The 26674-nt window shown below is 42.5% G+C and overlaps 1 protein-coding gene and 1 long non-coding RNA gene across 2 annotated transcripts in view; one reads left to right on the forward strand and one right to left on the reverse strand.

The window, feature by feature from the left end:
- Nucleotides 1-13252, reverse strand: part of LOC308661475 — a 33166-nt gene extending 19914 nt beyond the window's left edge. The window contains exons 1-2 of the long non-coding RNA XR_014024955.1: nt 12958-13252; nt 2266-2378 (exon numbers count right to left, since the gene is read on the reverse strand). This is a non-coding gene — a long non-coding RNA (uncharacterized lncRNA). The remainder of the gene's footprint in view (nt 1-2265; nt 2379-12957) is intronic.
- PRICKLE2 (prickle planar cell polarity protein 2) overlaps nt 1-26674 on the forward strand; it is a gene marked incomplete at its 3' end in the record, with an annotated part of 372656 nt that overhangs the window by 145256 nt on the left and 200726 nt on the right. The gene's annotated exons all lie outside the window — the stretch shown is intronic.

Below are 26674 nucleotides of genomic sequence, written 5' to 3' on the forward strand. Positions count from 1 at the left end.
TTGGCAATCAACTCAGTATTTTAGAGGACTTAACATCCTTTTCTCTTTCTGTTAAAAATAACTCAATGTATTTTGGTTTTTATGGTTAATCCTTCACCAGCAATCCACTCAGTGCCAGGTAATTTCTGTTACAGTTTCTTTATCTAATTGTTGATGTTATGTCTTTACATTAATTTCATTTCCTCTTTTGTCTTATTTTTAATGATTAATTGTAGTTAAGTAATAGTTGCTAGGATTCTAAAATGAAATGCAATCTCACGTGTGTGTATTTTTTTTTCATTCTAATCATAAGGTATAAGTCATAGACACTACCTGTACAAGCCTATAATATTCTGCGTACTTGATACTGCATTTCTATGATCTAGCAGAGTAGCAGCTTGATAAGAACATAATATTTTGGTTTGGATGTAAAGAATTTCCCCATTCAAAGTCCAAACATTCAATCCTGTATCTATCCAGAAATAAGTCTGACCTCTGGAAAAAAGACTTATTTTCTAGTAAAAACATATTTAGTTTTGCTTCTGAACCCATGAAATATCCAAGTAATGAATTTCATGAAATAAGCCAAACTAAAATAACACTCTTGTGTTCCACATCCACTGGTCCTCTTATCGAGAAAAACATGTGGATTAGTCTGTCTACCATGTTTGATCCTTGGCTTTTTTTATGTAGAGCTTCTTCATCTTAACAACAATAGCTTTGCTTTCACCTCCACCCTTACATAAAACACAACCCAAAGCAATAGTAGGTTAGCATTACATGGCAAATCATAACAACACTTTAAGGCAACCACTAACAAGAAAGAAACAAGAAAGCTTCCCCCCCCCTCCATTCTTCTGTTTAAATTTGGTGCCCAAAGCCTTTAATCCCTTTGCATAAAACAGGTATATAATAAAAAGTGAGTTCTGTTTACATTAAAACCTACAGGTTTTGCTTAGCCTTTTGAGCTTCAAGCCTAAAATAAAGAGTTTATTAAAAGGTTCTGAGAGAGAAATACAAAGAGAGGGGTCTGTTTCTAGAGGGAGAGCAAACAAACAAAACACAGTCAGCAAAACAAAATGAAACATGAAACATCGACATGGTCCTAAACAATTTCAAAGGCACAAGGCTGAAATGTAAATGTAACCCTCACAGATTAGTTTTTTGATGAAGATCACACTTTTGGGCCAGTCCAGAAGTTTGATACAAATGCTAAGAATTGAGAAACTATAACTTTACAGCAGAAGATTGCAATACTGGATTACATTTATTTTATAATCCATTTCTTATATCCTCTAGATCTTCAAATTATATGAACAAAGGTATTGTCAAAGTGTGTGTGTGTGTGTGTGTGTGTGTGCGTAGAAAGCCAAGATGGTGGGCACTGCTAAGCTTGTAAGCCGCCCTGAGTCTTCGGAGAAGGGCGGGATATAAATGGGATTAAAATAAAAAAATAAAAAATAAAATAAACACAATCATATGAAGGAAGACTCCACTCCCCGTTGCTTTTATAAATACATTGCTTTGGCTGTGGCTGCCATTTTGACCTCCCTATCCCCACCCCATGGATGCCTCTATCTGTAATTAGATAGCTAGCCTGAGAAACAGTAACTGAACTCAAGGTTAATCCACCACAAGGGATTGGTCCTTCCAACTCTAATGAAGTACTGTTTCCGAACCAAGATGGGAATGTCACTCCAAAGTCACTTCAACTTCAGGCAATAAAAAAGGTCTTCTGATCGTTTGGCAAAAAATGATAAGAAAATGAAATATGAGATATATGTTAAGATTAACAATTTTTTTAAAAAACATCACTTCACTAAAGCGAGCAAAGTAAAAGCAAATGTATTTAATTTATGTCCTGTCTTTATTATTTTTTCAAATAACGCGAGGTGGCAAACATATTCAACATGCCTACCTCCTCCTTTTTCCTCACAAAAAAACAGCCCTGTGAAGTGAGTTGAGCTGAGAGAGAATGATTGACCCAAAGTCACCTAGCTGGCTTTTTCCTGGCTAAGGCGGGACTAGAACTCACAGTCTCTGGGTTTCTAGCCTGGTGCTTTAATCACTAGACCACATTAAATTTTGGAACCTGTGCCTGTCCTTAACTCACCAATTGAAGTCGACCTCTAAAAATATTAAGCGCAGTCTCCAGAATATTGTCTCAGAAAAACCTAGCTGGTGATTGAGGAAATACTTTTACAGGATGATGAGAATGTCACTCATATGTACATACATACATAACACACACACACACACACACACACACACACAAAGAGCACATACATTTATAGGAATACTGCTACCACATCTCTGGGCTCCTCTACACAATGTTCTTTGCAGCAGATTTGCATCATTTCACACAGCAGCTGGTTGTCACAGAACTGTTTGAGGGTCTTCTGGAAATTGAATCGGAGATAATAGAAAATAAATACAAGTTTAACAAATTACAGTTTGTAACACAGTCAGCCAGATGTTCAGACTGGATTCGGCATTTTTATCCACCTATGAAGTCTTTCCTGAGGATCTGGGATAGGCAGATGTGGATGTTTGATGGTGTTAAAGGCATGATTGCAGGATATAAGCTATTCCAATTAAAGCCTTTTGCAATTGACTGAAGGTGCCCTGCCACTAAGATACATCCCATTTCTCTCAGGGAAGTTGACTCAATCCATGGGAAAATTATTTACAGCGATGGAATTTAAATAACCAGAAAACTAAACAAGAGTAGCAGAGGAGTGTCATTTTAACATTCCACTTGAAATGAATACAAAGGTTTTTCTAAAAAGCGAAGCCATAAGGTGAAGTAACAGTTTCAACTGGATATACCTTTACCTCCATGGTTGCGGAGTCCTAAATGAGGTGCACACACACACAAAAACCAACAACAACAGCAGCAGTATTTTTTTCTCCTGAGCCCCAAATGACAACTCAAATGTTTGGGGAGGTTATTCCATGATCAACGCTCCCCTTCAGTTATGTAGAGATTGCAATTCCTAAACAGAATACTAGTGGATATCAGTTTGGGGCAAGCTGTTCTAAATAGTATATATCTATGGACATTCTCAAAGATCTAGATCAGGGGTGTCAAACTGCCAGCCTGCGGGCCGGACATGTCATCCAGAAGCTGCGTCCACCCCATTACTGGCAATGGCAAAACCATCCCAATATGTTGCATGATGTCACATGACATCCCAAGTTTGACATGTCTGATCCAGATCATGGTTTGTTCCAAAGGTGCTTTTTCTAAAAGGTAGCTGGATTTTCTTGATTTTTTTTTGTTTTTTTTTCCTTTGAAAACATTTCACTTTGCATCCAAGAAGAACTGAAAAAGTTTTGGATGAGAAGCAAAATGTTTTTCAAAAGGGGAAAAAAAACCCGCAGGAAAATCTAGTTGCCTTTTTGGAAAAGCACCTTTGAGTTTAGATATTATAGTTAAAAAGGAAAAGGCTCATTTCTCGTTCAAACTTGTCAGTCTTCATAAAACAGGAAAGCTTAGTCAGTGACTTTTTGCCAAAGAAGAGACCAACTGGTCTTTGACAATAGTTGATTTTTTATTTTATTTATTTGTTATATTTATATGCCGTCCATCTTGCTGTCCAGCCAGCATTCTGTCTCCAGACCACTGAAGGCCTTAAACTTAAACCTATTCCTAAATTTGTTCCAGAGGCACACTGGTAAATATTGTGGCTATAATGATAACAAAGTGATGAGTTAATATGTCTCTTCCTTTTTTTTCCCTGAGACATTCCAAGCCTTTTTCAGAGACAAGCATGTTGTAACAATCTAATCTGGATGTCACAAGGTCCCAGGCTCACAGCTTAATGTGGAAAATTTGGTGGAGCTGCCATTGAAGCCCATTATAGCATTCCTACACAGAAAACATCTGGTTACAGGAAACTGAAATCCTTGTACGTAAATCGTGCTGTAAAATAATCCTGCATGTGTGTATACATAAACACTGAGACCCTGGGACAAATTGTCTGTACATGACATACTATGGGCAAGGATCTTTTCTCCACCGATGGAAAGTCTATTATTTCTAAAAGATGGTCCAGCAATCTCTACAAACCGTCAGGGACGGGTCAATATTTCATCTTGAACTGGCTCTTATTCAAGCTACAACTCCTGTCAGCTTGCAGTCAATTGAAATAACGGAGGGAGAGATAAAGGTAAGTAATGCACCACCCGTACTGAAATGCTGATGGCCATATATCTGGTAATTTGATGCTTCATAAAGGCAATCTTCTTGTTCAGTATTTGACAGGCCTGGCTGTCTCATTTATCTGTCTGCGTGTTCACGCAGCAATATATATTGCATGCGAGTGCATGGCTTTGTGGGGGCGAGGTGTGAAAAATAAAAATAACAGCTAAGGAGGTAACAATGTTGCTCAGGCAAAATGGTCTTGGTTCTCTGGTTCTCCATCTCTTTTTCTTGCCTGAGTGGGGGTGAGGTCAGAGATGGTGTTTTAATCCTCAAGGAAGAGGAATTACAATGCTTTCAAGGGCCCCAATAGATTGCATCTTTCAGAGCAGAAGCTGAAAACACAGGGACAATTAATGCTCCACACTATCAGCAGTTTCTCCCTCTGCACAAGTGTAAACATTTTAAAATGCAAAATAGGCTGAGCATCAAGTCATTGCACCACTAGGGAACTTTTGAGTACCAGCATGCATACATTTTAATAAAAGAGCTTAATTTGAGGCTGCATTTGGTCTTGGTAACGAGTGAAATGGAAGATTTCAGCACATGATAACAGTAAAAAGTGCCTGCAGATTTGTCATTCCTCTGTGTTTTTCCTCGTCAGTCTCTGCACCACCAATAGATACTTGGGTTTATAGAGCTTTCTGGCAGATGTTGCTGTAGTTGTCTTCAAGAATCAAGCACAAATTATCATCCTCAGAAGAATTATGCAAACATAAAGAGAGGGTTAGTTCTGAATTATGTTTTTCTTAAGACGGCATCCTGGAGTCCTTTCAAATAGTTGGTTGTTCTCTGTCTTTCATTTCTCGTGCTTTCTTCACTCACCCACACTGCAGTACAAGAGCATTTAAAACACAAAAAAAGGTCAAAGAGAGTGTACAGACTTGATACCAGCATAATGTCTTATACCTCAGTTTACATTATTGGCTGGCGATGACAGAAGTAACAAACTCCACATATTCGGAAAGGATGATATAAAATGTGAATCGTATATGTCAGGCCTCTTATTCATTTTTTTTAATCCTGAGACTGCATGCACTTCCCTCAAAGGCCTGTCATGTCTCAGAGCTTCTTCAAAAAAACTAAATAAAGGCTTCCTTAGTTTAACTGCATCTGCTCGTGGCAGCTTTGGTACAGTCACACAGATTTCTTGGCAGCCATTCAGAAGTGGTCTCTCTTATTTCCAGGATGCTGCTGTGGCTCACCAGTCAAGGGATTTCCTGGTGGTGTCTTATCCAAGTGCTGACCAGGTCTGACCCTCCTGTTCCTCCTCCCCCTCCTCCCCCTCCCCTTTCTCCTCCTTTCTTTTTACAACCAGCCAAGATTTGGCATCTGCTGTGATAATATTTTTTAAATGACAAAATGAGAAAATCATTAAATGTGTAAGAGAATTTGTGTTTTGGAGATCTATGTCTGTAATACAAACATATACAGAAATGATCGCTCAAAGCATAATCTTCGAGCAGCCAGGAAAACAAGCTAGTACCTTTGATCTCGACCTACTCCAAGATCAACTTTATCAGAAGCTCTACTTTAGGGTCTGGTTGCAGGATGCTAGGGAAGTCCACAATAAGGTTCAAAGCTCAGCTTTTTAGCAGAACAGAATTGCTCAAAACCAGTAGGTTTGCAAAATATTGCCTGTGGTTAGTCATGGCTGATTAGGATCAGAAATGATATCTCTGAACTGGAGGTGATCTATATGGTTGGGATAAGTTTTTTTAAAAAAGGATCTTGGGTGGTAGAGCCTCAACAATCAAAACAAAACTCTGTTGGGTTAGAACTGTTTGGAGAGATTGTCAATTAAACAGTATAGAAAAATACAGCTTCATACATGGTATTACATATAGAAAATCCAGAAGCATTGTAACATTCATCTAACATGCAGGGAAGGGGTTTGGGGGTATTTTTCTATGTCTTCCAAAATTGAAACCTTGTTTGTATCTTATAATAATAATAATAAAGTTAGAAGAGACCTTGGAGGTCATCTAGTCCAACCCCCTGCTCAGGCAGGAAACCTTATACCATTTCAGGCAAAACCTCCAGTGTTGGAGCATTCACCACCTCTGGAGGCAGGTTGTTCCACTGGTTAATTGTTCTAACTGTCAGGAGGTTTCTCCTTAGTTCTAGGTTGCTTCTCTCCTTGACTAGTTTCCATCCGTTGCTTCTTGTCCTGCTTTCAGGTGCTTTGGAGAATAGCTTGACTCCCTCTTCTTTGTGGTAGCCCCTGAGATATTGGAACACTGCTATCATGTCACCCCTCACTCTTCTCTTCATTAAACTACACATACCCAACTCCAGCAACCGTTCCCTATGTGTTTTAGCCTCCAGCCCCCTAATCATCTTTGTTGTTCTTCTCTGTACCCTTTCTAGAGTCTCGACATCTTTTTTACATCGTGGTGACCAAAACTGGATGCAGTATTCCAGGTGTGGCCTTACCAAAGCATTGTAAAGTGGTATTAGTACTTAACGTGATCTTGATTCTATCCCTCTGTTAATGCAGCCTAGCACTGTGTTGGCTTTTTTGGCAGCTGCAGCACACTGCTGGCTCATATTTAAGTGATTGTCTACTAAGACTCCGAGATCCCTCTCACAGTTACTACTATTGAGCAAGGTACCACCTATACTATACCTATGCATTTGATTTTTCCTGCCTAAATGTAGAACCTTACTTTTTTCACCATTGAATTTCATTTTGTTAGATAGTGCCCAGTGTTCGAGTCTGTCCAGATCCTTCTGTATCTTAAGCCTGTCGAGCCCCGCCGGCCTCCCGTCCGCTCGGGCCTCAACACTGGCTGTGCCGCCGCAGCCGCAGCCGCGCCGAGCAGCTGTCCGGTCCCCAGCTGATCGGCGCGCCCGAGCGGCACCCCCCTCCTCTCCTGGACGGCGTGGCTCCATCCTCCTCCACATCGAGCCGCCGCAGCTCCGCCGAACAGCTGGCCGGTCCCCAGCTGATCGGCGCGCCCGAGCGGCACCCCCCTCCTTCCCTGGACGGCGTGGCTTCATCCTCCGCCACATCGAGCCGCCGCAGCTCCGCCGAACAGCTGGCCAGTCCTCGGCTGACCGGCGCGCCCAGACAGCACCTTTCCCGGACCTTGGAGGGCGTGGCTTCGTCCGGGCTACGCGAAGCGCGCTGCCGCGATTCCGCCGAGCAGCTGCCCGGCGCACAGCTGTTTAGCGCGCCCGGCCCCGGATGGTCGGCGGGCGCGCGTTCACCTCGTCACCGGGGACGACGCCAAGCGCCCACCGGCCCGGTGCCGGACCCTGGACTGCGGCAGCCGGACCCTGGACTGCGGATGGCGCCCGGGCGGCAACAGGCTGCACCCAACGAACAGTTGGACCCGCCCCAGCAGATGGGCACGCCCCAGCAGTTGGGCACGCCCCAGCTTACTGTGGAGGGGGGTGCGACTGTGCCTGTTTTGCCACGCTCTGTTACTGGACATGGGGGGGGCTTAACGACCGCAACGCCAGCACGGCATGGGGCTCGCGAGGGAGCGGAAGGACAATACTTACCTGGAAGGGGGCTTGACAGGCTGCAGCAGCGCACACGGTGGGTGGTGGCTATGCACGGTGATGGGTGGGGTTTTTATGGGGAGGCGGGCGGATGCCGGTTTGCTTTGAAGGGGTGGGGTTAGGGTGTGGTACAATGTTAAAAGAGCGGTGAGGCTAGGAGCCTCAACGCTGACTTTACCGCGGTTTGTTTTGGAGAAGGAATAAACCTTGTTGCCCGTTCCTTTGGAAGTGCTTTTCTTTCCTGGCAGAGGACGTCGTGACAAAGCCTATCTTCTGGAGTATTGGCTATTCCTGCCAGCTTGGTGTCGTCTGCAAATTTGATGAGTTCCCCATCTATCCCCTCATCCAAATCATTAATGAAGATATTGAAGAGCACTGGGCCCAGAACAGAGCCCTGGGGCACCCCACTACACACTTACCTCCATGTAGATGCGGTTCCATTGAGGACCACACGCTGAGTAGCTGAGTACGGCCTGTCAGCCAGCTATGAATCCATCTGGTGGTAATGCTATCTAACCCACATTTTTCTATCTTATCAAGTAGTAGGTTGTGATCTACTTTATCGAATGCCTTACTGAAGTCCAAGTAAATTATATCTACAGCATTCCTCTGGTCCACTAGTTTTGTCACTTGGTCAAAGAATGTAATAAGATTTGTCTGGCATGATCTGTTTTTGACAAACCCATGTTGACTTTTAGTGATGACTTTGTTCGCATCAAGGTGTTCGCTAATTTGTTGTTTGATTATCTTTTCCAGAATCCTCCCAGGTATTGAGGTCAGGCTGATAGGTCTGTAGTTTCCTGGATGTATTTGCTGATATCTTTGTTTTGCTGTAAATAGCCCAGAAAATTTGTGGTGGATTAAATAGATTCAAATTATTTATAATTTATTACTATCTGTTTAAGCTGTTTTTGAATTGGTTTCCTTTCTCCTGGAGATGATAGATAGATAGATAGATTGATAGATAGATAGATAGATAGATAGATAGATAGATAGATAGATAGATAGATAGATAGATAGATAGATAGATGTTTACGTAGATTTTCACGGGTACAGGTATGTAGGTCTTGGTGTATTCGGGTGTTTTCCTGTGTACGATTGAGAGTGTTTTGGCGACGTTTCGACGAGGTCCCACTCGTCATCTTCAGGCTGGTTTCTTCGGCTTCGTGCTTGTGCGAGCAAAGCATGATTCTATAAATAGATAGATAGATAGATAGATAGATAGATAGATAGATAGATAGATAGATAGATAGATAGGCAGGCAGGCAGGCAGGCAGGCAGGCAGGCAGGCAGGCAGGCAGGCAGGCAGGCAGACAGACAGACAGACAGACAGACAGACAGACAGACAGACTTTACTTCAAACTCATTTGCCATTAAACACACACAACATAATGTCATAATAAAGTGTTAGGCTCTAAACTGTCAGAAGATTCTCTGATACTGATATTAGGCAAGATGGCCAGATTTGCCTTAACATAAGTTTGCTTGATCTGTGCCAAGTTTATAGATGCTGTTTTATCTTGTATACTTTACATCAATCCCTGCTGTAACCTTAGTGTCTCATACGGGCAGGGATCCATTCAACATATGTATGAAAATCAATTCTTAAACAAACTCTTGCTGTAACTGCAAGTTCATAGGAACTTGAAGATGCTTTCCAATAAAACTGTTAACAAATAGCAAACATAAGCCTTTTCTAACTAAACCTTGTACTGTAACAAACATTTTCCTGATGTTAACTTTGATGAATTATGAACTTGTGAACCCCCCAAAAAAACCACTGGAACAGATTTCATCTGCAATCCTTTGGTTTGTCTTTTAATGACTTTGTTTATTTCACTTATCTTTAGTAATTCACAACGTAGAATAAACATGCATTTGGGCATTGGGATAAATATATGCAAGAAGGTAACTTTTAAGGAAAGAAGGCAACAACTGTCAGTTAACAAAAACAACAGCCAAATGTAGAAAACCTAGGAGAAAGCTTCAAAGGAATTTAGATCTTAAGCATTTTGAAGAGCATTTTATGGCTGTTCCTGGCTAGCTTTTATCTCCATCTGCCTCTCATGGGGTGGAACCATTGATTAATGATACCTATTAAAGTAAGCAGAGGTGATTTTGGGTCATTTTGAGGTTTCGAGATGCCCCAGGCAAAAAGAGCCATATAACCTTCTCTCTTCTCACCCCAATTTCCCACCTCCTTTGTCACTTTTCCTCCAACTATTTTGCTAACATCTGCAACAGCACAACACTGACACGGAACACATGTTTTCTTGAAAAATAGTACCTCCAAAGGACATGGAAACAACTCCCAGCTAAGGGCTTTGAATTGCAACCAAAAATTTCAAATACAACCATACATTCCTTTCATGGAGTGAATTGTACAATATAAAATGTCTGTGCATGATAAAAACAAACGAAAAGAAAAGCAGATTTTAAAATAAGTGTTGTCACGTGAATTTATCATCCAACAGCACTTACAGTGGAGTTACAAATAGCAAGTTATAGTTTATTGGGTTTTCAAGATAGAAATGAATGGTAAGACAGTTGCGTTTTTATGACCAAAAGAACAATAATAACAGTACATCATCCAAAAAAGATACAAAATGCTAAAAGGTGCTGGTCTTTATAGTATTACTTTATAATATGCAATTGGATAACATTAAGCATGGACAAGTACTGAAGAATACATTCAAAGAAAAAATTGAACAGGTGAAACTCCATCAAAGTCACCACTATGTGAGCCATGCCTGTGATATGATACACTGGTGGAATTATTAACTGAACACAGGCCAAACTGGGCAGTTTGGACTGGAAAAAAAGAAAAGAAAAATGAAGGCTATTCATTCATTACATCCCCATTCATTCATTACATCCTCTCACCACTCCTATTTAACATCTATATGAAGCCGCTAGGTGAGATCATCCATGGTTTTGGAGTGAGATATCATCAGTATGCTGAAGATACCCAGCTTTTCATCTCGATCCCAAACCACCCCAGTGATGCCCTCGACGTGATGTCCCGTTGCCTGGAAGCGGTCCGGGTCTGGATGGGGAAGAACAGGCTTCAACTCAACCCGGACAAGACTGAATGGCTGTACATACCGGCATCTCAGGAAGTTTAGATTATTCCATCTCTTACTATTGGGGGTGAGTTATTACCCCCTGTAGATAAGGCTCGCAATTTGGGTGTCCTTTTAGATTCACAGCTCTCCTTAGATGATCATATAGGAGCTGTGACTAGAGGGGCCTTCGCCCAGGTTCGTCTGGTGCGCCAGTTGCAACCCTATCTGGACCTGGATGCCTTGCGTACAGTCACTCATGCCCTTGTGACCTCTCGTCTAGACTACTGCAATGCTCTTTACATGGGGCTGCCCTTGAGAACCACTCAGAAGCTTCAGCTGGTACAGAATGCAGCTGCGCGAGTTCTTTTGGGGGTCTCCCGATACTCCCATATTACACCTCTGCTCCGTGAGCTGCATTGGCTTCCAGTTGCCTTCTGGGTGAAATTCAAGGTGCTGGTGATGACATACAAAGCCTTACATGGCATGGGTCCGGATTACCTATGGGAGCACCTACTGCCGGCGTCAACCTCCCTCCGTCCTGTACGTTCCCACAGAGAGGGCCTCCTCAGGGTACCACCGGTCAGAGAATGTTGGGTGGTGACCCCCAGGGGGAGAGCATTCTCGGTGGGTGCACCAATCCTTTGGAACCGCTTACCGGCTGAACTCCGGATGGCCCCCGACCTTCGCTCCTTCTGGCATGATCTAAAAACTTATCTATTCGAACAAGCCGGCCTGGCCTGATGGGTTTGGGTTTTAACATTATTTTAACTAACCTACTACATTGGGCACAATCATTTAACTTTAAATCTTGTATCCTGTATTCTTATTTTTATTACCCTGTACACCGCCCTGAGTCCTTCGGGAGAAGGGCGGTATATAAATCAAATAAATAAATAAATAAATATTTATAGATTATACCTGCCCCATAGAAATTGAAGCAAAGGCTTCGAGTCAAACAAAATGTCAAAAGAAGAAAACCATACAGTGGCTGATTATGTAAAAGACAGCCAAGAAACAAGCATTGATGCAAATTGAAAATCAGAACTTACTGAATAGTACAGGAAATAAAAAGTGACTATCAAAATAAGGTACCGGTAATTAAAAACACAAACAGAATGCTGCGAAGAAAAGCACTATATGATCAAATTGAGTGGCTTTGCCTAATTTCCTTTTTTTCTCCAATGCTATGAAAGATTTTTAAATAGCTGGTGCAGATCCCAAGGCATTTAATTGTTTTGTCTTAAGGATGAACTAAAGAAATATTATCTCAGCTATTGATGAGTTGGGACCAGTCCCTCCCTACTGATTGATTTATTAAATTTTAGTCCTCTTAGCCTAACCACCAGCCACCTCTCAAAAATCTTGTTAAGAAAATTGCAGGGATGAGTTTTTTAGGTTGGTACCAGGAGTCTACACTAATGCAAAGGCACACATTTCCTCCCCTCCCCCCCCCAATATAATAAAATACAACTCTTGCTAGATTTTGCTAATGTCATGGTCACTGGTCAAAAGTCATTGGTGAAGGTTTTACAATAAAAAAAAATAAATTAGAATCCAGTTCACAGCTGGCTACAACATGGTAAGGAATTAAACAGCTCATAATTTTGCCTCTTTTTAATGACCCCAAATTCCTTAGAAGTGTCTGTCTTCCCTACAATCTAACTTTTTTTTAAAAAAGGTGCATATTTTGGCATGTGTGATTACAATGTATGAAAACAAAAGCTTGTTGTGTTGTTTGTTCAATAATGACAACTTTTCAACTTTAAATCTTTAGCATTTTTAGATGCTAACTAAATTTAGAATATATGTACAATAGAATAAACAAAAGGTTGCAGTAAATGAAAAAGGAGAAGAACACTTAATAAAAGGGGGAAGAACTCATAGTAAAACCTGGATTCCAAGTCCTGCATCTCGAGACAAAGTGATAATGTAAACCAAAACAACTTTGATCTCTCTGTGCAATAGAGAGGGGAGGACAGAATTGTCTTGCATACACCAGGAACATGTAGACATCCTTGCTCATGATGACAATAATTTGTATCCATAATAAAAATCATGAGTTAGCAACCACAGGAATCCTTTCAAACAGCTAGATCTCTTCCCCCCTCCCTCCCCCCCTCTCTTCCCCTCTCTCCCCCTTGCTTCTCTTTTTATTGCTGGTTTTAAAAGTTTTTCAAATGTTGTTTCAACCATTTTTACCTCTTCGATCTCTGTGGATTCTGAAAATTGCATTTCCACACTTTGAACCAATATAAAAGAGAGAGATTCTTGGTAAGGCTACTTTGCCTGCTCCCAACCTTTAAACAGTTGCCCCTGCATTTTCTACTCAGCGTATTTCCTTCTTTGAAGAGAGCAGGGTTTGTCTGTGTGAATGTAGCACAGGATGGAGAGCAGAGATTATGGCCAACACAGGGGAGAAGAGAAAGATTGCAATATCTTCAACAGACTCAAAAGAACCATCAGCTGCCCAGGGTAGAGAGCTGATAAGTCCTGTTGAGGATGGATTTTGCATAATTATTCCCTTTCTGGTCTACATAGATAATTTTTGACATACGTACATTTCTGAACTCTTGCCTGCTGGCATTGTTGCGAGTCTTGATAATCAAAATAGAAATTAATTCAAAATTAAAATAATCCAGCCAGAAGTCACTCAAGAAGTAATTAATTGAAAGGCCCAGAGGGGAGTCTTATGAGTAAAGTTGCAAATATTGTCCTTACAATTGCAGATTTTTTTTAAAAAAAAATATTCCATTGCCATCTAACACAAGGGAAGTTGGAGATAAAATTACATGGCTTGTAGCTTATTCCTTTATTGTTTGAACATGTAACCTACGCACATGGTCCTTCCCCAACCAATGGCAGTGCTGTCTGTAGTTGAGGGAGATTATACTTGTGGAAGCCACCAGATTGGCAGAGATTGAGTTACACAAACACACTGAGAAAGCAACATTTCCAGGCCAGGAGAAAAAAACAAACAGAGCATTTTGTATCCCAAGTCAGCTTATCAGAAAGTCCTGCTGTGATAGTTTGGCTGGACTAATCATTTTAGCAGAAAGCCCTGGGTCACATTTCCCTTTACGTGTAATTTTGGGAATGGGGTGATGCGTGAATTCAAGTACTGCGCCTTATAAACAATGTTTAATGATTTAGCATTTCGTGTTGTTCAGATCACTGTAGCTTGCTCATTAGACAGCCTGGCATTTGGTCCTGCCAATTTATTTCTGTTCTTAGCAAGCCAGCCTCAATAGAGATAGAGAAAAAGAGGCAAGGACCACAGAAAAGCTAGCGAGGTCCTGGGCTTTCGGGAAGTAAAGAATTACAACTTTATTTTCATTGTCATTATCATTCCATAATTTTTATAATGGTGGGATTGCTCTGCAGATAGTCCTCAACTTACAACAGTTCATTTAGTGACTGTTCAAAGTTACAACAGCACTGGGAAAAAAAGTGACCTATTACTGTTTTTCACAATCACACCTTTGCAGCATCGCCATGGTTACGTGATCAAAATTGAGAGGCTTGCCAACTGACTCATATTTCTGACGGTTCCAGTGTCCCAGGGTCACGTGATCATCTTTTTGTTGAGCTTCTGACCAGCAAAGTCAATGGGGAAGCCAGATGAACAAGTGTGTCACCAACTTAACAACTGCAGTGTTTCCCTTAACAACTGTGGCAGGAAAGGTCGTAAAATGGAGCAAAACGCACTTAACAGGTGTCTCACTTAGCAATGGAAAATTTGGCCTCAATTGCGGTCGTCCGTCAAGGACTACCTATAACAAGATATATAGCAATAAGAATATCTTGTATTGAGCAGCGATTTAAGCCCCATCTCATGAATGTCCTAATGTTTCTTTTTTCCTCTTTTGACTCCAGTCATTAAATTTCTGGTTTTCAGAAACTTTTGCTCTCTGTCCTTCTGTTGTCTAAGCACGTATTTCAACATCTAGAAACCGTTGAGAGAAAGTAGGTAGATTATAAACATCAGAAATGTCCTTTTTTTCCTTCTTATCCTGCTATGCAGAATCCATGTTGCTTGCTGATTCCCCACCCACACCCACCCCCGAAAGTCACATTTCTCCACATTAGGACAAAGTACAGAGGTTTATGGACACTAAAGGTAAAGGTAAAAGTTCCCCTGCACATGCATGCTAGTCGTTTCCAACTCTAGGGGCCGGTGCTCATCTCCGTTTCAAAGCCGAAGAGCCAGCGCTTGTCCAAGGACGTCTCCGTGGTCATGTGGCTGGCATGACTAGACGCCAAAGGCGCACAGAACACTGTTACCTTCCCACCGTAGTGGTCCCTATTTTTCTACTTGCATTTTTACGTGCTTTCGAACTGCTAGGTTGGCAGAAGCTGGGACGAGTAACAGGCGCTCACTCTGTTACGCGGCACTCGGGATTCGACCCGCTAAACTGCCGATCTTCTGATCGACAAGCTCAGCATCCTAACCCACTGAGCCACCGCGTCCCTTCTTATGGACACTACTGGGTATTTAAATAGATTTCTTCTAAGACTCTTCTAAGATTCTTCCACATCTGAAACACACACTCCTAATGTCCTATGGTCACTGAATATTGTCACCGGGATTATTGAAATCAAGCTTCAGTATTTTCCACGAGCTACAATCAGGCTTTGTTTAAAATAGCTCTGCTCTCCAAGTGACAAATATTTCAGCTTGCCTGTTTTTTGTTTTTTTTTAAGCTACCTCTTGCTGTCTACCCCAGGGGGGTGTCGGTAAGCATTTGCTGTTTGCTTCAGTCATCAGACTTTTCTCATTAAGGAAAGTTTCCCTTTCTTGCTCCCACTCTCTTCCTCCCACTCCTATTTCCTTCTTTCTTTATGTCATTCTTCACTCTCATCCCTGGGGGTGTGGAGTTTTCCCTCACCTGTTCTTGCTTATGAAATTAAATCCCAGTTTAGCCTGGGCCAGTAACAGAATTCCAATTTGTATTCCAATTTTGCAAATCCATAAACTCTTTGAAGTTTGAAATAATATTAGGGGATTATAACTAGGCCTTTTTTCTTTTCTTTTCTTTTCTTTTCTCTTTTCTCTTTTCTATTATTTTATCTTTTCCAATTGCATTTTTCTCTCTTTGCCTTAAAATCTGTGGCTGGAAAGGCAGAGAAAGAAAAATAACTTGCAAAAAAGTATCCAAATACTTTTTAATTCACTTTTTATAAGGGACAGGCGTAAAGGCATAATTTAGAATCGTGACATAATTGCGAAAGCAATTTTCATAGATACTGTCTTTTCGAAAGTTGTATGGTTGATTTCTGACAACCATAGTAACTAATACTGTGGATATTTTACTGACGATAACCCTTTTTGGTGTAATTATTGCATGGATTTTATCTGGCTTTAACCAATTGCAATCTTTCTGAATATCATCTAACAATTCCAAGGAAATCACGTCTCTATATATTCAGAAATACACTTCCATTCAGTTTTGGATATTGCAGATTGCAGCTTGAAAAGTATTTCACTGTTTGAAGCTCTTCTTTAAAAAAATCTTCTTGTGCCATTTCAGCTCTTCAAGGGATTTCTGGGGAATGACAAAACTCCTGTCTGGAACTTTTGACTGTTTTTCTTGTGACTGGAACTTTGTTTAAGTTATTTCAATTTAGGTTTTCTTAATTAAAATCAGCATTCAAGAAGAAATGCTTGTGTTGTTTAACAAGAAATTCGGAAAGTACCTGGGAATAATTTAATTGATATTTTTTCTTGACCATTTTGATCTGGGCAGCTGATCAATAAATGCAGTTACCATGTGTCAAAGACATATCATAATAAACAAGCAAAGAATCAGATAGGCTGGCCCTCTCTCTCTCTCAATCTCTCTCTCTCTCTCTCTCTCTCTCTCTCTCTCTCAATCTCTCTCTCAATCTCTCTCTGTGTGTGTGTGTGTGTGTGTGTCTGTCTGTCTGTCTGTCTGTCTATCTCTGTCTTTGTGGGTGATTAAGTCAGTATTGAGTCTTGGTGACTGAATGGAAGAGTAGCTACAGTTTTTTTGGCAGGATTTTGAGAAGTAGTTTGCCGTTGACTTCCTCCTTACAGCTAAGAGAGAGGGAACGGACCAGGTTGATGTTGTGCTTAAAGCAAGACTCATGGCTTCTTCTAGCCTGGTGCCTTAACCAATATATTATTATTATTATTATTGAACATAGAACATAGAATAATAGAATTGGAAGGGATCTTGGAGGTCATCTAGTAGTCCAATCCCCTGCTCAAGCAGGAGACCCTATACCATTTCAGACAAATGACTGTCCAGTCTCTTCTTAAAAGCCTCCAGTGACAGAGCACCCACGACGTCTGGAGGCAAGCTGGTCCACTGGTTGATTGTTCTTAGGGTTAGGAAATTTCTTCTTAGTTCTAGGTTGCTTCTTTCCTTGATTAGTTTCCATCCATTGTTTCTTGTCTTGCTTTCGGATGCTTTCGGAAATAGTTTGACTCTCCTCATCTTTTCAGCAGTGCCTGAAATATTGGAACAAGGCTATCAGGTCACCCCTGGTCATTTTTTTTTCTAGACGAGACACACCCAATTCCTGTAACCATTCTTCCTATGTTTTAGCTTCCAGCCCCCTAGTCATCTTTGTTGCTATTTCTGCACTCTTTCTAGAATCTCTTTCTAAAATCTTTTTTATATAGTGGTAACCAAAACTGGATGCAGTATTCCATGTGTTATAATACCAGCAGTAAATGATTATATGTGCTAGTTTGAAATGAGCTCTGATTTTATCCAGGATGTCAAGTAAGCGGGACTGTTTCCCATTAAGTATACATTTCCAACTTACTTGATCACTTGTTCCTGAACTGGAGGGTCTGGAAGATCTGTGGGAAGCCAATTCCCATAATCCTTAGCTAAAATGCTGACTGGAATCCTCTTCTGATGGTTTCTTCCAGAACCCTTTCTTACAGAATGGAGATCTTTAGTAAATCTACAACAGGTTTATGGAATTTTCTCCCTAGATCATCTTTGTTACTATTTTTTTTAATGTATTTTCTTGATCTTTTTTTTACAATAACAATCTTTAGTGCTTAGTAAACAGTTTGTTGTCTGGGTTCATATATTTAAAAAACAATAATTAATTTCTATAATTCCATAATCAATCTATTAATTGATATATTTCCTTGATCTTCTCTTCTTCCAATAGTATTCTCCTTTTATCAACATTAAGCAAATGTAATTCTTTTTTTATTTTTTTTTATTTTTTTAATACTATTTCTATACCGCCCTTCTCCCGAAGGACTCAGGGCGGTGAACAGGGCAAGAATAAAAATACAGATTACAAAAGTTAAAACAAGATTAAATAAATGCCCACATACTAAAATACATCTTTAAAACTCAATAAAATAACCATAACAACCCCCCCAATCCCCTCATCAGGCCAGGCCAGCTTGTTCAAAAAAGTATGTTTTTAGCTCGCGGCGAAAGGAGCGAAGGTCGGGCGCCGTCCGGAGCTCAACCGGTAGCTGATTCCATAGCTCCGGGGCGCCCACAGAGAAGGCCCTCCCCCTGGGGGCCACCAGTCGACATTCTCTGACCGGTGGCACCCTGAGGAGGCCCTCTCTGTGGGAACGCACAGGGCGGAGGGAAGTCGATGCCGGCAGCAGGTGTTCCCTCAGGTACTCCGGGCCCCTGCCATGTAGGGCTTTGAATACCATTACTAGTACCTTGAATCTCACCCGGAAGGCAACCGGTAACCAATGCAGCTCGCGGAGCAGAGGTGTAACATGGGATAATCGGGAGACTCCCAACACAACTCTCGCGGCTGCATTCTGTACCAGTTGGAGCTTCCGGGTGGTCCTCAAGGGCAGCCCCATGTAGAGAGCGTTGCAGTAGTCTAGTCGAGAGGTCACGAGCGCATGAGTGACCGTGCATAGATCATCCCGGCTTAGATAGGGCCGCAACTGGCGCACCAGGCGAACCTGGGTGAAAGCCCCCCTAGTCACAGCTCCTATGTGGTCTTCCAGGGTGAGCCGTGAATCTAGGAGGACTCCCAAGTTGCGAGCCCTATCTACGGGGGGTAATAATTCGCCCCCCATAGCGAGAGGTGGAATGTCCGAATAAACCCTGGATGAAGGTATGCAAAGCCACTCGGTCTTGTCGGGGTTGAGTTGAAGTCTGTTCCTCCCCATCCAGACCTGAACCGCCTCCAGGCAACGGGACATCACGGTGAGGGCATCACTGGGGTGGTTTGGGGTCGAAAGGAAAAGCTGGGTATCATCAGCATACTGATGATACCCAACTCCAAAACCACGAATGATCTCACCCAGCGGTTTCATATAGATGTTGAACAGGAGAGGCGAGAGGACCGACCCCTGAGGAACTCCACAAATGAGAGACCTCGCGGTCGACCTCTCTCCTCCTGCCAACACCGACTGCGAGCGTCCCTGGAGATAGGAGGAGAACCACTGTAAAACCGTGCCACCCACTCCCAATCCCCTGAGACGCCGCAGCAAGATACCATGGTCGATGGTATCGAAAGCCGCTGAGAGGTCTAATAGGACCAGAACAGAGGAATGCCCCCTGTCCCGAGCCCTCCAGAGATCATTCACCAGCGCGACCAATGCCGTCTCTGTGCTGTACCCGGGCCTGAAACCCGATTGGTACGGGTCTAGATAATCCGCTTCATCCAGGACCAGAGGGAGCTGATGTGCCACCACACTCTCAACAACCTTCGCAAGAAAGCAAAGGTTGGAGACAGGACGAAAGTTGTTCAATACAGCTGGGTCCAAGGCAGGCTTCTTGAGGAGAGGCCTCACCACCGCCTCTTTCAAGACGGCGGGGAAGCTGCCCTCACTCAAAGAAGCCGATATAACTGCCTGGAACCAGCTGCGTGTCCTCTCCCGGGCTGCATAGACCAGCCAGGAAGGGCACGGGTCCAGTAAACATGTGGTGGTGCTCAGCCTCCCCATGATCCTGTCCACTTCCTCCAGAGTCACAGAATCAAACTCCTCCCAGGTGATATCGACAAGACCGCCCGTGTCCTGCTCGACAGACTCTGCCCAGTCAGAGCCCAGACCGGTCCGAATCCGAGCGATTTTGTCCGACAGATGCTGGTTAAACTCCTCGGCACGACCCTGCAAGGGTTCCTCCCTCACCTCCTGATTCAGGAGGGAGCGAGTCACCCTAAACAGGGCGGCCGGGCGATTATCTGCGGACGCGATAAGGGTGGCGAAGTGGTTAGACCTCGCCTCCCTTATCGCAGCGAGATAAGACCTAGTATAGGTTCTTAGTCGCAATCGGTCGGATTCGGATCGGCTGGATCTCCAACCGCTCTCTAGGCCCCGTCTCCGACACTTCATCTCCCGGAGCTCCGCGGAGAACCATGGAGCTCGACGGGATCTGCACCGGGTCAGGGGCCGCAGGGGTACAACTCGGTCAAGAGCCTCAGTGGCTGCCCTTTCCCAGGCTTCCACTAAGGCGTCTGCCGAGCTGTGAGCAAGGGAGGCAGGTGGGGACCCCAGCGCCGCCTGGAACCTCTGGGGATCCATTAAGCGTCTTAATACTTTCAATACATACATTTTTCTTGTGTTTATACAAATAACAGTAACATCAGCATATAATATCTTTCCTAGTCCGCTTATGTTTCAATTGTATTTATAAGAGTCATCTTATTAAGTCACTATATATCCTGTTTTCAAGATTCTTATTTAAGCTTAAATCTCCTCTGTATTCAAACCATTCTTATCAGTCACAATTTTCTCAATGTTAATTGCCTTTAAATATCCAAACTTTTCATTCACATACACCATCCCAATATTTTTATATTTCATATATTATAAAGAATACTGTACTACTTATATATCTTATCGATCTTAATGAGGGCCCCTTTATATCTATAATTTATCTATTCTTTTAACCTTATTCAAACAAGTGTTTAATCATATCTGGTAAGTCGTATCAAATCTTTTGAATCTAGCTCTAGCCTTCTTCTTTTGTGAAGTAGCTTTCCAATCTTTGTTACTACTTTGACACCAGGAACATGTTCCTTTTGTTTCCCAGACTATAATAATCTTATCATTACTAGCATTGTAGTTGCTGTTTCATAACCTTATTTTTGTTAGCATGTTGTAAGCACTATCTTTTTTGTGGTGGTGGTGGGGGATAAAAACTGCTACAGGGTATGGCTACCTTTTCTGGTTTAGGTCAGGTTGGAGAAACTTCATTACTGTCACCTAATGCTTGTTGAGACTTGCAACCCAAATCTGGCAGGCATTCCAAAGGAAACTTAACATTAAATTCCCCAACCTTAGGACTTACATCTCACATCTACATTGGCCAGAAAACAAGGCATTGTAGACTAATAGTACACTGCCTTAAAAGCATTAGAGCCCAGTATTGATAAATGGGATTTCCCAAAGTGATTTTGCAAATTAAATGGCATGTTGGGAGTTGAGATTTCTAAAACAGGTATCACGAAATAAAGCAGGACTATAAAATGTGGGGGCAAGAAATAATAGTTGAGTCCTGTAGGATAAAAGTAATATGGAATAGGAAATGTAATATGGTCATACAAAGCCTTACGTTCCAAAGCACCAATGGGCAAAACCAAGATATATTGGATGGGAACTTCTCAAAGAGAAATCCAACCTAGAACCAAGGAGAAATTTGCTAACAGCGAGAATAATTGATTAATGGAATAGTTGGCCTCCATTAATTATGGGTGCTCCAAAACTGGAAGATTTTTTGCCTGGGACTTTTCTTGAAAGAGAGCAGAAAGCCTAGATTCACAGGGGTAGGCAACCTTGGCTCTTTTATGACTCGTGGACTTCAACTCCCAGAATTCCTGAGCCAGCCATGCTGAGGGGAAAGGGAGAGGTTTCCATGCTGAGCCATGCTGGCTCAGGAATTCTGAGAGTTGAAGTCCACGAGTCATAAAAGAGCCAAGGTTGCCTACCCCTGCGATAGCCATTTGTTCAAAATGGTATAGGTTCTCCTGCTTGAGCAGGGAGTTGGACTAGAAGACCTCCAAGATACCTCCCAACTGTTTTGTACTGTTACTGAATCAGAAGACAAGTCACTTCTCTCATGCAAAACGAGATGCATTTGGCCCCAAGCATTGCAGAATAGAATTGAAGGCTGGCCGTGCTGACTTCATTTTTGGCAGAAAACATAAGATTATCTGGTTTGCAAGCAAAACAGAATCTCTGGTCCTTTGACCAAAGAGTTGGGCTCTGCTTCTCACCAACAAATGATGATGAGAACATGAATCACCTACTTGGATTCTTGTGTGGTGGTGAGTTTGGTGATGGTTAAATGCTCTGTCTGCAGGAATTTGCCAGGAGAGGATTTCACAGTTTTTTGAATCAGTCTCCGTTGCACACATCTTTCTAGGGACTTATAAGAGAAACTCTTTTATGACGTACTTTGCTGGCTAGGGATTAAGCAGACACTAATTGAAAAGCGGAGGGGGGAAAAACTTTTTGCAGAGTCTTTTTTATTTTCCCCTGTTATCTTTATCAAGGAGCGAAATGAGTTCTTTAAATAGCTGCCTGATTGAGCTATGTATCTTTAAATGAGTTTATTTGCTCTAAGCTTTTTACTAACTGATTCCCCCCTTTTTTTCCTAAATGACCTCCTTTTAATAACAACGGAGAAATTAAAGCAGCTCCATATTACCTGAAAAGCTCACAAGGATTCAGCTTAGGGGAGGTGTCCAAGTATAGAGTGATGCAAACTCAGTGCACAGTTGTATTGGGTGAAGGCCATTCTGTAATGAAGGGGTACAAAAAGTGTGGTCCACCAGTTGTTCTGTAGTTCCCAGAATGTCTGGGGCCAACAATCCACTAATTAGAGGGGGGTTTTTTAAGGAGTCATAATCAATTCCTTAATCAATGCAGATTTGTAAGTGTGAAGGGGGGGAAAAAAGATATGGTTGAAAGCACCCTGGTACACTGGGAAGACCCAGGACTGAAATGACTAAAATAGCCCTCTTTTCTCAACCTCAGCTTATTTCTCCCTCACCAAAAGGCTAGGAGGCTAGGAAACCCACTGAAGGAGTTTGAGTGGATAAATCCACCTCACCCTGTTGACTGGATAAATCCACCTCAGTTGCTTTCACTCTGGCACTCCAGCCAGTCATTCAGCTACACTCATCTCTTTGACAGGCATAATAGCATCCACAACTGGCTAGTTCAGCCACATTTTGGTTTTTACAGGAATAGATCCATGTTCTTAGCCCGCCCGTTCACTTCGCTCTCCACCCATGTCTTCAGCATAGGAGAGAGAAAGCAACCCGGAGGGATATAGGGGAGAGAAGGCGGGCTGCAGTTGAATAAGAAAGCAAGGTCTTCAAACTTCAGCAGTGATAGGCAATAAACTGGGTTCGCATCCAGTTGAAAGGACCATAGTAAGCAGCTACTGCTCCGCTTCCAGCTCTGCCTGGAGCTTCGCTTGAGACTGAGCAGCAGGAGAGTTGGCATCAAGGTTTACTGCAGCTCGACATATATAAGGAGCAACCAAGCTGAAGCAGCACAAAGCCTCCCATGGGTATGTAGACATTTCAAGGAGGCAAAGTTTGCGTGTTACCCTACTGATAAGGCAGAAAAGAGCCCCACTAAGCAAAAGCTCTCTTCCTTAAATGCCTCCTGGCTCTACCCACTTTGAAGCACGGCCCTTGGGATGCTATGCCAAGCTTGCTGTGGCCCTAGAGGTTAGAATATATGATCTAACGTTTCTAAGGGAGAGACGGATTTTCTCTGTCGACGTTTTTTTCTCTCTCTAAGGCTAAGCTGAACTTCAGAAGGGAAGCAGCCCAGCCCCCTTTCTGTGTGAAATTCATTTTTTTTTCGTTTTGCCTCTCTGTGGAAACCTCTTCCAGTAACTCTGCAGATATATATAGAAGCCCCTTCTGATTGGCTGTTGGAATTGATGGCCAAGGCTTTAAGGTGACGCAAATGGAGAAGAATGGGACACATTTTCATCCTGACAAAAGAGAATCACTTTGCTTCACAAAGCAGAAGCAAGGCCACTTTTCCAAAGCTCAAACTTTTCTTCTGAGGGCAGCTCTTAAACAAAACAAAACAAGACAAAAAGGGGGAGGTGGGGGGGGGGAGGAAGAAAAAGAATTACAATAGGCTGTCATAAAGTCAGTTGTTAAGGACTCCAGACCTTGCCCCTGGAAACGAGGAAGTCAGAGTAACCTAAATTTTTATTTTCTTTGTTATAAGGAGAAGCCAAGAAAGGCTTTCAAATCATGTTGTTATTGTATTGTACAACACCACACAACATTCTTCAAACCCTTACTACTGCTGGTTCTTGACCTTGCCTACCTCAAAGGGCTGGCAGGGGCTAAGCCCCAGCTGGGGAATTTTAAACAGCCTGCCAGCAGCGGTTGCTGTTAATTCGAATGAGCGGTGCATAACTGTGCAAAGGAAGTGAATAGATGTGAAAATCTACTTTTGAACAGAAAGAAGTCTTTATGGGGAAAAAGTCTTTTTTAAATCATGGAGTCAAACGTCTTCTTATCAAACCAAAGAAGAAGCTGGCAAGAGACAGCAACACAGAATTATAAAGTAAGTCAATTACACTTGAATAGGATTTGGAATTTTAAAATATACAGGCAGAAAGGACGGTCTGAGAACAAACTTGCTTAGCTATCAGTATTTCACCCTTCCTTACAGAAACTCCTCAACTTATGACTGGTTGTCTAACAAATGTTCAAAAGTGTGATGGTTTTGGAAGGTTTAGCAATGTAAAACATCACTCCTTACACCCATGGTCCTATGATTGCAATCTGGGTGCTTGGCAACCTGTTTACAATGAGTTGCCAGGCACCAGTGATCACATGATCCACCATTTGCAATTCCTCTGCCAGCTTCCCCAGGAAGTCAGTGGGGAAGCCAGCAGGGAAGGTTGCAATTTGCCACTACCCAGTGAAGAATTCTCCAGGGGCAGGAATCTTTCATTGGGATGCAGAACAAAGCCTGGATCGTTAGGATCCTCAGCTCATCTCTCCAGCCCAATGCACAAATTCATCTCCCCTCAGTGAGCAGAAGGGAGCTTGTGCACTGGGCTATGGAAATAAGATAGGAATGACAAAAAGTCTTGCTTCATCTCTCTGTTCCAGCGTAGGAGTTGCTCTGAAGAGAACTTGTGTGTTAATCTGGAGTGACAAAGCAGGGATAAGATGATTAAAGCCCTGAAGAATAAAACACATGAAGAACGATTGCAGGAATTGGGTATGGCTAGTCTAGAGAAAATGATTAGGGGTGACATGATAGCAGTATTCTAGTATTTGAGGGTTTGCCACAAAGTGGCATCTGTAAATTTATTTTCCAGAGCACCCGAAGGAAGACAAGACAAGAAACAACAGATGGAAACTAATCAAGGAGAGAAGCAACCTGGAATTAAGGAGAAACTTCTTAACAGTGAGGATAATTAACCAGTGGAATAGCTTGCCTTCAGAAGTTGTGGGTACTTCATCACCAGAGGTTTTTAAGTAGAGACTGAAATGGCACAGGGTGAGCTTGAGCAAGGAGTTGGAGTAGAAGACCTCCAAGGTCCTTCCATCTCTATTCTGATTAATATTAATATATTAATATTAGTATTGATTTGGGGGCTTTGTGCTATATTCCAGGAGCTGAGATTCCCCCTTTTGCAGGCAGTCCTTCTCAAAGGTAAGAGCGAAGGGGCTGCCTCTTGAGGGGAGGGGAACTCCTCTGTCAAAGCTGCAGAAACAGAAGTCAGATCTTGATAGTCTTGAGTCCTGTATCTGAGGTCCTTTGAAAGAGGACTGTAGTTCTTTGCCCATGGAGGAACTGAAGGCCTCCTGAGTGGAGAAATGGAGCTCAAACCTTGACGATCCCAGCTCCTTTTTGGCAACCAAGCACAGAGGTTTTCTTCCATACATGGAGAGGAGGAGAAATCCTCTTGCAGGCTTCAGAAATGTAACTTAGATTTTTCAGGCTCCAACTTTGTTTCTGTAGCCTGCTGTAGGAGTTCCCTTGCACACGTGCATCCTTCTGTGCTCAAAAGGGAGCTGAACTTCTCTGGTGGGCTGCAGAAACAAAGCTTTGACCCTGAAGATCCAAGCTTCTTTTCTGCAGTCCATGGCAGGAATTCCCTTCTGTACGTGGAGGGGATCTGCCTGCCCTCATTTGGCAGGTTGCGTTTTTGCTGTAGCCATTAAATCAGGGGTCCCCAACCTCCCGTCCACGGCAGGCCAGCAACTGGTCCACACAAACAAGGAAAGCCCCATCCTCTGGATGCAGGCAGCACACAAAACCACGCACCCTCTGGTCCGCGGAAGAACTTCTCTCCACGGAACTGGTCCCTGGTGCCCAAAAGGTTGGAGACCTCTGCATTAAATGTTCCTTGTATTTGCTTAACAACTGCAACTGGGGGAGCTGGGATTGCGATTATTGAGTGAAGCAGTCATGTGGCAATCTTGCTTAATGATCACTTCACTCAATAACTGAGATTCCAGTCCCAATTGTGTTTGTAATTCAAGGACTACCTTTATTTTATTTTCCCCCCTCTTTTATTGAGAATGGCTTGTCTTATAGTTTTTAAGAAACTATAGAGGCAAGTGAAAGCTAGCCTTTTGGAGAGATGGACTGCTGTGTTACTCATTCAAGTAATATGTTCCATCTCTGACCAAGGTTCTTCAATGTCTACTGAAGGACAAAATGGTCTATTCAGCTTCCCAGCATGAGATGAACTTACCAGATGTTCTGAGTGCTTTGTTGAGCTTTCTCATACGATAGGACTGTGTCACGTATATTTTCAGAGCAGAAATTTGCAGATGTAATCCTTTCATCAACAGCTGAAGCAGATTGGCTAAAAATATTCTTCTCTATAGGAGATCCTGGAAAAAATGCTCTTAAAGAAGTATACTGTAATGCAGGACTGATTGACACATAGTATAAGCCAATTTCCTAAATCCCTCTGAAGAAAAAAAAGATCAATAT

The sequence above is a fragment of the Vipera berus genome (assembly GCF_964194415.1).
Source record: "Vipera berus genome assembly, chromosome: 2".
In the NCBI taxonomy this organism is placed as follows: Eukaryota; Metazoa; Chordata; class Lepidosauria; order Squamata; family Viperidae; genus Vipera; species Vipera berus.